The sequence below is a fragment of the Netta rufina genome (assembly GCF_964035555.1).
Source record: "Netta rufina genome assembly, chromosome: 1".
NCBI lineage: Eukaryota > Metazoa > Chordata > Aves > Anseriformes > Anatidae > Netta > Netta rufina.
In genome coordinates this window covers 171,254,036-171,262,335 of record NC_140123.1, presented here as the reverse complement: position 1 = coordinate 171,262,335, position 8,300 = coordinate 171,254,036, and positions in this window count along the sequence as shown.

Genomic DNA, 8,300 nt, shown 5'->3' with positions numbered 1-8,300 from the left:
ATCAAAGTTAGTTCTCTGTAACAGTGGCAAAATCCCTAGACTCTGAAACAGTCCACTGGTGGAGCTTGATCAGTGCTCATTTAGGTAGATCACCATAAAAGTGGTAATCATAGAATAATGTTGCATGTAGTACTATGATAAGGATTCAAAAGGATGAATGGAAGAGTTTTTTTGTTTGGTTTGGTTTAAGTCTTAAATCCTAGAAGTGGGGGATGTGGAATAAACTGGAGTTGCATAGGTGTTTGGGAAAAATTAAACACGGAACCATAGCTAATAGTTCTAACTATAGTTGCATAGCATTATATTAGGGTCAACTCCCCTCCAGGAAGGGCGGGGTAAGTGACTTGGTTACCCCCACATGGTCAGCTGAACTGGTGACAGCTGCTAGCAAGAGACCTGGAAGCCAGCAACAGAATCCGACCTTGGCCTGTGCAGAGGAAAGCATGGTTTACTGGTGACCAGCACAATGAAAAGTGTGTCTAAACTGGCTTATCGGTAACAATTTAAAAAGGTACAGGCTACTGAAGATCAGTTAGAGGAGAAAAAAGAAAATAGCTAAGGTCTGGAAAACTTGCCTGGGAAGGACAGGAAAAAATGGAAGTCAGTTGGCTGAAAGGAGAGAAGATTGGATGAAGGGGGTAACAGAAGCCATCAGTCATCTAAAGGCTGTTAAAGTCTGTGGTGAAAGGATTAGAGACTACAAGTACAAACTGTAGTGCAAGAAAGAGGTAAAAATCAGACTGCGCTAGGAAACGTCTTTCTGAGAGTGAAGAGAGTCAAGTGGCTGAACAGACTGTTCTGAGAGGTGAGCAGTGTATGTTATACAGGGGAGTTAGGAATAGGTTAATTGTCAGGAGCTCTTGTGGCCAGTTCTGCCAGCAGCAAGGCACAAGCTTTCCAGCTCTACTTTTTTCTGCCCTGTGAACTCTGTTGCATGCTTTTTGGTTATTTGTTCCATTGTTTGCAAAGAAAAAAATATGTTAGGGGTGGTTATTCCTCAGTGGACTTTGCTCTTTTGATGCAGGTACCAGTGTGGCCAGCACTGACTGTGCTTGTAGATGTCCGTGCGGGCATCTTTTGGAGAACTTTACTTCATATTGACAAGGAAGGCTGACAGCAACAGGTAGAGCTGCTGATGTGCTACAGCTATGGGCATGCTGTAGTTGTTCAGAGGTGTACTACTGTCCTGAGGAGTTGCACTAGCATTCACTGAGGTCTGGCATCTACTGAAATAAAAACACCCAGCTCCCAGCTCCCCCTGTGCCACCGTGAGGGCTGCTTCAGCATCCCTGAGTGCACCTGGGCCATGCGGTGGGGGTTTGTCAGCGATTCCAGAGCCAGCTGTGAGCAGGCACACCATGTCCCAGCTGGGCTCACAGCAGGCAGCTCGCTAAGCAGCCGTCAGCTTTGCTTGGCAGGCACATTTGCTAACTCATCATGAAAGGAGCTGACGCTGGCATGACCACACTGCTGCTTCCCAGGTGACGGCTGTGGGAGCCTTACTGCGGTTTCAGGTGTAAGCGGATAGGAGCAGGTTACAATCTTTGTGTAAATCAGATGAAAGGATTCAGATTTGTATGGGCTTTCAATACACCTGGCTCTCGCTGCACGGTCGGTGCGGGGCTGTCCTGAAAAATTTCCTGCAGATACCTTGTCATGAAAACCAACACGCTGCTGTGTGTAAAGAGGACAGGGCTGGTAGGCCTGGAGCACTGCAGAGCCCCAGGCAGCAGCTGTACCTCCCAGAGGCATTTTCATGGACAGGTCTCAGGAAGGGACACGAGGGGCCATGCTCGGGCTTTGTGGCGGTCACTGGGACAGGTTGCAGATGTGCCCGGCACTGCCATGAAGTGACCAAAGCCGTGAGGTGGCTGCAGGGCCTAGATCGCCCTGGCACCTCCCCACCTGTGTCAGCAGTGCTGGCACAGTACCCCTCACCTGGCCCTAAGGAGAGCCTTGTTTTTTTCCCAAATATCGTGTGTGTGGGTGCTGTCAGCTGTGTTCCTCACAGGCACAGCACAACTCGGGTACCATCGCTGTGTTTCTGCCTGGCTGTGCAGCACCACAGGGCTCCCGTGGCTCCATAAAGCCAGTGCTGCTGTGCCCTATACCCAACCTGCTGGATGCGAGGAGGCTGTGTCTGGAAATACCAAACATCACAAGGTTGTATCACGTATACGCCAAGGAAACGTCTTTTGGGGGTACATAGTAGACAAAGGTGGGTTTTTCTTTCCTCATGTGGAAAACAACTTCCCTGTTTTCCAGCCATTGATTTGTCACCAAAATACTCTCAAATGCAATGATTCAATTCACCTGCTTGCTTCTGTTCTCTTCCGTGCCAGAAGTCCTTTTGGTGGAGCTGCTGGAACGTTTTCATTACTGGGAAATTTCAGAAGAAAAAGCCAGCAGACTGCAGACAGAGCTTGCAAGAAGGGCAGCTGGCTCTGCCTGCTGAGCAGCTCTGCTCTGGCTGCCTTTACATCTCTTAAAAACATGATGTACCTCGTCTTGTTTTCAGGGCTTTTATAAAGTGTAGGGGAAAAAAATCGTCTCCCATTGAGAACTTGATGCCTTCTTCATAGTTTCAGTTTCCCTCCCCCAAAAACCAAACCCACACCTTTTAGGTTAATCAAGTGCTGTCCTTAGAGGAGTGATGCATGAAGGTGTGTGATTTGCGTTTGATTTATCTCATCTCTTAAAAGAGATGAGATTTGAAACCCACAGCAGCACAGAAAGGTCAGTCTTTTCTTATTGTTTTGTTGTGGCTTAAAGATGTGTTATAGCCTCATATTGTCCTCTGCTGAGTTATAAAATTCCTGTTATAAGGTTCCCATCAGTACACCTACCTTCTGTAGCTCTGTTTTTGCAGTTACTAGCCTGAATGGAAATATGTCGATGTGAAAAAAAATATGTATCATTTAAGATAGTGCATCGTTTGTTCTGACAGGATGTGTAAGTGCAGTTATGTGAAAGTAGACCTTAAAAATCACTTTTTCTTTTTCTTTTTCTTTTTCTTTTTCCTTTTTTTTTTTTTTTTTTGTCCTTTTATGGTCAAGCATTCTGTGGCAAGAGCTTGAAGTGTCATGTTGGATTATGTGTCTTCCAGTAATGTTTTCTCAGAACAATTACAGCTTGCAACGTTTTTCCTTCTCCTCTATGACAAGCTCAATTTTTATCAGCCATAGTCCTTCAAGCTGCTCTCTTAAATCCCTGGCAAAGTAGCACAGGGAGCATTCAACATTTATAGCCTCACATGAATATAATATCTAAAAGCCGTACAGCGGTATGGAGATGAGAGGGAAGAGGAGCTAAATCACGCCCAGACTGCTGCGAGAAGCTCAGTGCCTGCCTGGTGCGCAGGCACGCTGGCGAGCTGGGCTGATGGGCTGATCTGGCAGCCGCAGACACCTCCAGGGCTGCAGCGAGGTTTGTGGCCACCGTGGTAGCCTCTGCTGGGAAAGCTGTGGTCCGCTTCGGGTATCCCTGTGAAGCAGAAGTTACGTCTGAATTTATGAAATACCTTTCTGAGGTTTCAGGCGGCCTGGCAAGGCGTTGTAGAGCTGGAAGATTCTCAAATTGTTGTGCTTTCCAGAGGCTTCAAGTGTGGGGACCTTCGTTTTATGTCATCCAAAAAGGAGACACGACAGCATCTTCCAGACTGGAGGCTGCGGATGAAAAAGGAATTACACGCTAAATTGTCGTGAGGATTCTGAGTCACAAAGACACAGGTATTATTTTTATTTAAATCACCCTGTTTTGAGTATTGACTGAAGTTGTTTCTCACTAAATGGTTGCCTCAGACAAGACCAGAGTCAGAGGTGCTGAGCTGGGTGGTAAGAATTAAAAGGCATGAGAAATTCCCCCTGGGACAGGGAAGCACTTACAGGGCACATCAAAGGGGGAATTTTCAAGTATTTAGGTCAGCAGACTTTTCCAGTCTCAGAGAAAAAATCCACAGTGGTTATAGGAGTGGTGGCTCCCTGAGCACCCCTGGCTGGCCTGCCTGGGCTGTAGCACAGCTTTTTCAGGGGCTGGGCTTCGCCATCATCATTTCCCAAAGGGGCTGTGGTCATCTTCATTTATTTTTATTTTTTTTGTTCATTCCTTGGTATATGTGAAAAAGCAAGGTGAGATTGTGACATTGCTGGATTGAATTAAGAACTACCAAGAAAGGGGTCTTTCTGCTTCTTTGTGAGTTTCGTTTGCAATTCGCACGTAGGTTTTCAGGCTTCTGCTAAAAATTGGAAAAAAACTTTCATTTAACCCAGGGAAGAGAGAACAGAATGGGAAAAAAAGAGTTCAAGGACATCAATGATCATCTGTTTAAATGCAGTGCACAAGGTGCGCATTATTCAAGCAATATATTTCTTGGAAAAAAATAAGGCAATACTGATATTTCTGGACCTGAGCCCAGGAAGAAAGCCAATTGTAATGAAATACCTCTGAAAAAAAAAATAATAAAAAAAGATGCTTTGTAGTATCAGAGCTCTTCTGTTGTTTTGGATTACTTTTCAAGAGGGACTTAATCAGTTTAGCACTCCTGACTTGCTCAGCCATCCACCTTTTCACCTCTATTTTGGGGGGTAAAAGCTGGTGATTTGTGCAGATGCAGAATGGCACTGTCTGGCCTGACTGCTCCATACAGAGCAGTCTGAAACAGAAGAGTTTGGATTACTCTAGGTTAAAGTAATGAAATGATGTGCAGTAAAGAGTGCTTTTCTTTTCTGTTGTTCAGGTTTACTTTCAATCTGAGAGTATTGCGAAGTGATAATTTTCAGTGTCAAATCATACTGCCAATTTCATGGTGTTCAGTATTATGGTGCATAGCAGCCCTGGAATAGCTGTATGGTTTGGCCTTATCATCTGACATTTGAAAAATGAGGCATTTCTAATGGTTTCAGGTAAATATCTATCTCTATGCTGCCTAGTTTTGGAATACTGTTTCCTGATGGTTTTACTTTCCCCAGAGTCTGGTCAGCAGGATGGGTTTATGTAGGTGGCAGGTGGCATGAAAGGAATTACTCTGCGGACTGCTTGCTCCAGACCTCCTGCTTCATTCCCATGACTTCTCTTTTACCTTGAATTCTGACAACTTCACTGTGAAAACCTGTTCTCATTGAGCCAAATAGAAATGCTGCTAGGCCCTTTGAGGAGCTTTGCTTTTCATTTATGAGAATATGGAGAGTTTGTAGAGCCTACGTGACTTTCAGCTCAAGCTTTCCAGAGATATTTAATCAGATGGTATTTTAGAGGTACCATGAAAAATAGGTTGTTCCTTTTCAACTTGAAGTGATGGGACAGGCTTGGGAGTTCACAGATACTTTTGTTGAAAGCATGGCATTGATGAACTGATACCTTCTACTCTTAACACCTGTGTGTCACCCAAGCAGCAGTAGAGGTAGTGCTGCGTGTGTTGGGATCGTGTGGCAAGGCTGGCGGTGACCTCTGCGAGACCAGTGCGGTGTAATGCTGCAGGAACACTGGGAAGGAAAACAGACTCACAAGTATTCGTGCAGGTGCCTGTAAAAGGTTGCTAGAAGGAAAAACTGCAGTGTCTCTGTCAGATTTCTGATGGAAGGAGTCCTTTATTGATGAGGATTCAGGTCAGTGGGCATCCCTCAGGTCCCAGCCCGAAGCGAGGTGCAGCAGCCCCTGTGAGCAGGTAGGAGGGCAAGCTTCCCCTGCCTCCCACCCAGCTCAGCCTTGTTCAGCGAACCATCTCGACACCTTTCATCCATTTCTCAGACTTCGCTTTTTGAGCCACCTTCCCTTGTAAAGAACATAGCAGTTTCAGGGTCTGTCAGGGCCTTCAGATTATTCTTCTTATTATTATTCTTTCCAGTGGAAAAGGGGATTTTGCTAGGTGCAGGCTAGCCTGTGGAGAGGTGCCCCACTCCATTTGTAACATTTTTGGTATTGAATATTCAGTAAATGACTGCTGCTTTAGTGCAAAGTGAAGGGCAGAGGCTTTGCATTTAACATGTGATATATCTCCCTTATTAAAAGTCTTTTAAAGTATCTGTAAAACAAAACAAAACAGAACAAGCCTCTTAGAAGAAGTTGGGGCGTGTTATCTAAATGCCTCCTAATTAGCTGCACCATTAAAGAAACAGATTTCCCCTTAAAGAAATGAAGGTAAAATGTGGAGAAAAGAGGTAAATAGAGGCATCACTGATTTCTTTTCCTTCAAAAAGATATATATATATTTTTGGTAAACAAATTTGTGGAACATACTTTTTAATGTTTTGAAAAAGAGGATAAACACTGTCAGCTAACCAGCCAGTAGGAGTTTATTCATATTTAATCACATATAATGAGGTGGTTAAATTGCTGGAGCTACGTCTAGAGTTACTATTTATATTACCAAACATGTTCTGGGTTTCAGGATCCTCTTAAAGTTTTGTCTAATTTGTGAGAACTGTGGAGCAGAGAGGAAATAGTGGAGGTGGAGACCTTATTTCCATCCCAATCTTTCTATGGAGAGTTATTTAATGACATGCAGTTTTCAATTTTCTCTTCATTTTGTTTCAAGTGCAAACTTACCAGAATTTCTGTCTCCACAGGGGCAGGAGTAGCAGCACGGTGCAGCCCAGGGTTTGGGCTCCCAGAGGTGTGCTCCCATTGCTGCTCTGAGCCCGTTTCCCACTGGTTTGCAGAGAATGGTAAATCCCCACTTGGTTCTGCGGTCACTGTGGGTGCTGGCCTCTTTGCCTCTGGTGTTTTATTCTTGTGTGGAGGGGGCAAGGTGCCACAAGGCTTGGTTTTGAGCAAACCCATACTTGAGAGCCAGTACTGGAGCAGAAAGGAGCCTGCTAATGAAAAAGTGATAAAACAGTGTTTGTTCAGGAGTGCTCGTAGCCTGGGATGTCTTCAGCATGTGTCATTAAACATCGCTCACCAGCCTGGTACCTCCTGATGCTCTGCTTGCTGAGGGAAGTGTCGGGCAACCAAGGAGAAACTTGGCCTTGTCCTGTGAGAGCCTCGGAGACCTTGCTGTGCCTGCTCAGAGTTCAACAGGCTGTTAGCCTGGGAAACTGGGTGTTTGGGGCACCACGGGAATTAGTGATCCACTTGCCTTTTAAATTGCATTGTGTTACATCGCCTGCAGTGCTATTTATTGCTAATGTCTATGCTTTTACTTCACTGGGGGAAAAAAAAAGAAGTTTTTGCTTGTTAACATATTTTTGATAAACAGATAACAGTTTATCTGTTTAAGAAATTGCAAAATTTTCTTCTGATATATATATATATATAAAATATATATATATTGCATTTGCTTTTAGCAGTAGGAGCTCTCAGCTGCACTGTGTTCTTAATAGCCAGGCTGCTTGCACAAGAAGCAGTCCCTGCTCTTAAGTGCTGCAAGTTGAAACAGAGAGGAAAGCACCGAGAGGTGAAATGGCCATTTCAAGGTTATCCAGGAGGTCACTGGCCAAGCCCAAATTGGAGCTCAGCTCAGGTCCAGAAAGCATAGTCATGCCTGCCTTCTGCTGCTAAACAGCATTTAGCAGACCCCCCTGTGTGACTGGACGCATCCCTGTCGCCAGGCAGCTAAATGCAGGTCAGCAGCCTGCACAGCAGAAAGGCAAGAACGCTGGTTTTGGCTGGATGGCTTTATGAGCTGCTAGACATGTCTGTTTTCTCCATGCTGTACTGAGTACTGACAAATGCCTTTCTGATTTTGCTCCATAAAGGGAAAGCACTTCATGTGTAGTAACTTGGGTGCAGGAGGCTGACAGTGAGCACAGGAGCTCAGAAGAAAATACAAAGGGCTGCAATGATAGCTGAGCTCTGCAATATCTCTCTTTTGTATTTTTCTCTTAAATTCCAATTCCCATTACCTAATAGCTGCCATGGCTAAATAAAGGATAGGGGCTGAGAAACATCCCAATCTTCAAACAGAGACTGAACGTACAAGGGGCACCCTTATTAATCTCAAGTGCAAACAGCATGTGACCCCTCGTACAACATGCAGAGATCTAATGAAGGGTGCTCAGCTTTACTGTACCCTAAAAATTTATCAGGCTATGTTTGTCATAAGCAGACCAGATTAAGAAGAATAAACTGGTTCTTTTAGCAACATTTAATGTATATTTTTGTTTTCCTGCCTTGGTCTGATTTTGCTTAGAGATATTCCCTGCAAGCTCTCAGTGAGAAATCTACTAATTTTGGCACAAAGTCACCCGAAGCCCACAGGCAAGTCGGTCTGTCATCCGCTGAGTCAAATCCTATGTGTCAAACTGAGTTACGAGGCAACTCAGCATCTTCTCTCCAGTTCTAGCCTTGAGTTTTTTTTTCTC